A 2829-nucleotide genomic window follows, 5' to 3' on the forward strand; every position below is an offset into this window, starting at 1 on the left:
CGAAGTAGGACTCTTGTTTCAAGTCCAATTAATTAATTCCCTTGGTTCCTTCTTCAACTTCTTTATCAATCAAATTGATTACTTGTGATTCTTAATCACGATTTCAACCATCGGATCGGTCAATACTTCTAGTGTGTGTGACCCCATAGGTTCTATTCTGACTGGTAGTGAGATATATTGTGATCTCTATCTCAATATCATTGAAAACTCCTTTCAATGGGTTGGAACGATTCCAACTCAACTCATTAGGGTTTATCGATCATCGAGATAATCCCTGTGAGTCCCACCATCCACCAGTGACACCTAGCAGCATGTAGTGGCTACCCAGCAGAATGGAATGATGAACCTCTAGGTGCAGTTAACATGTGATACAGTCCTACTATCGTGGATCCCTACAGGACGGAGGTCATGGACAACTCGTCAAACCCCATCGTCTGTCATATGTCAAGATTTATTCGACTTGAGTTCGATGGTGAAAAACTCTTTTTCCACTTTATATTACTGCCCTGGCCAAGGTCTTAGAACTCAGTCTAGCAAATCACATAGGATCACTCCTCTTCTATCAAGGTCGATAGATTCCTTATAGGTGCATACCCTACTCCTACAGTGAACCTACTGCAGCCAATCTACACTGCATGGACCCATATGGCTAGAGACCATGTATGTGTGCAGTCAAACTACAATAACCTCACTGTGAGTAGCCGAAGCACCGCAGGTCAAAGGACCAGTCACACTACTGCAACATCAAGCAAGTTACTGACGAGTGGATAGACATCCAAGTGACTTCTTGTCTTGGTCACGCTCAGTACCCTTGTTCTCTAACAAGCACCTGCACTATCACTTCAGTGTCCCTACACTGTGGACTCAAGTCTCGTCCATCCAGAAGGAAAGTGATCTGTGCACTGATCGGATCGATCACCGTCCTCGTGATGATTCATTGATCAGGAGCATTTAGAAATTAATCACCAATGATACATGGCTCAAATTCTCAACTCTTGAGAATATGTATCATCATCTTATTAATTCCTTGGACGATTCATAGACACATAAACAATATGAATGAAAAGATGCCTTTTATTTATTCAATAATAAATAGTCAAGTACAAAATTATGTCCCTAGAATTAATAATGTGTCAGCCAGATTGGCTTCTAGGGCATACATCTAACAATCTCCCACTTGCACTAAAGCCAATTGGTCATATATCTTAGGCCCATCTTCTCAAGGTGGGCTTCAGTCTTTTGCTGACTCAGCTGCTTAGTGAACGGGTCCGCCACGTTATCCGCGGAGTCTACTCTCTGCACCTCTACATATTTCTTCTCCACATAGTCGCGTATGAGGTGAAAGCGCCGCTCTATATGCTTAGACTTCTGATGAGACCTTGGCTCCTTAGCAAGGGCTATGGCGCCATTATTATCGCAGTAGAGTGTTATGGCATCTGATGTCATCACGTCCAACTCTGCAATGAATTTCTTGAACCAAAAGCCTTCCTTAGCAGCTTCAGAGGCGGCGATGTATTCAGCTTCCATAGTAGAATTAGCAATGATCGGTTGTTTAGAACTCTTCCAATTTACCGTACCACCATTGTACAAGTACACATATCCAGATGTTGACTTCCTGTCATCGACATCAGTCATAAAGTCTGAATCTGTGTACCCTTCTACCTTTAACTCTGATGATCCTCCAAAAACCAAGAATAAATCTTTAGTTCTTCTCAAGTACTTAAGAATATTCTTCACAGCTGTCCAGTGTTCTTCACCTAGATTCGACTGATATCTGCTTGTGACACTCACAGCAAGAGCTATATCAGGTCGTGTACATAGCATGGCATACATGAGGCTTCCTATTGCCGATGCATAAGGAATCTTGCTCATGCGTTGAATCTCTTCAGATGTGTTGGGGCACATCTTCTTGGAGAGATGAATTCCATGCCTTAGGGGTAAGAGACCCCTCTTGGAGTTTTCCATGCTGAACCTCTTCAGCACCTCCTCTATGTACATCTTCTGTGAAAGGCCAAGCATCCTTTTAGATCTATCTCTATAGACCTTTATTCCCAAAATATAGGATGCTTCCCCAAGGTCTTTCATGGAGAATTCTTTTGACAACCAGACCTTGACCGAGGTTAGCATGGGAATATCATTCCCAATCAGGAGAATTTCATCTACGTACAGTACGAGAAAAACGACAGCACTCCCACTAACCTTTTTGTAAACACACGGTTCCTCTTCGTTTTTGATGAAATCAAACGTTTTGATTGCATCATCGAAACGAGTGTTCCAACTCTGAGATGCTTGCTTTAGTCCATAGATGGACCTTTGCAGCTTGCAGACCTTGTGATCTCCATCACTGGAAGTGAAACCCAAAGGCTGTTCCATATAGATATCTTCATCAAGATATCCATTCAGGAAAGCAGTTTTCACATCCATCTGCCAGATTTCATAATCATGAAATGCTGCAATGGCAAGCAATGTTCGGATGGATTTTAGCATGGCTACAGGTGAAAAGGTCTCCTGATAGTCAATGCCTTCACGTCGACTATACCCTTTCGCCACAAGCCTTGCCTTATAGGTCTCTACCTCTCCATCCGAACCTATCTTCCTTTTGTAGATCCATTTGCATCCAATAGGTACAATACCTTCTGGTGGATCTACTAAGGTCCAGACTTGGTTGGAATGCATGGAGTCTAACTCTGACTTCATAGCTTCCAGCCATTTCTCGGAATCGATATCAGATATCGCCTCGTTGTAGGTTTTGGGATTCTGTATGTGATCTCTATCTCCCACTAGGAACATTTCCTCGGTATCTTCTTCTAGTATACCTAAGTATCTATC

Source organism: Phoenix dactylifera, chromosome 4 (genome assembly GCF_051530095.1).
Source record: "Phoenix dactylifera cultivar Ajwa chromosome 4, Ajwa_hap1_PhDact_Kaust_v1.1, whole genome shotgun sequence".
Taxonomy (NCBI): Eukaryota; Viridiplantae; Streptophyta; class Magnoliopsida; order Arecales; family Arecaceae; genus Phoenix; species Phoenix dactylifera.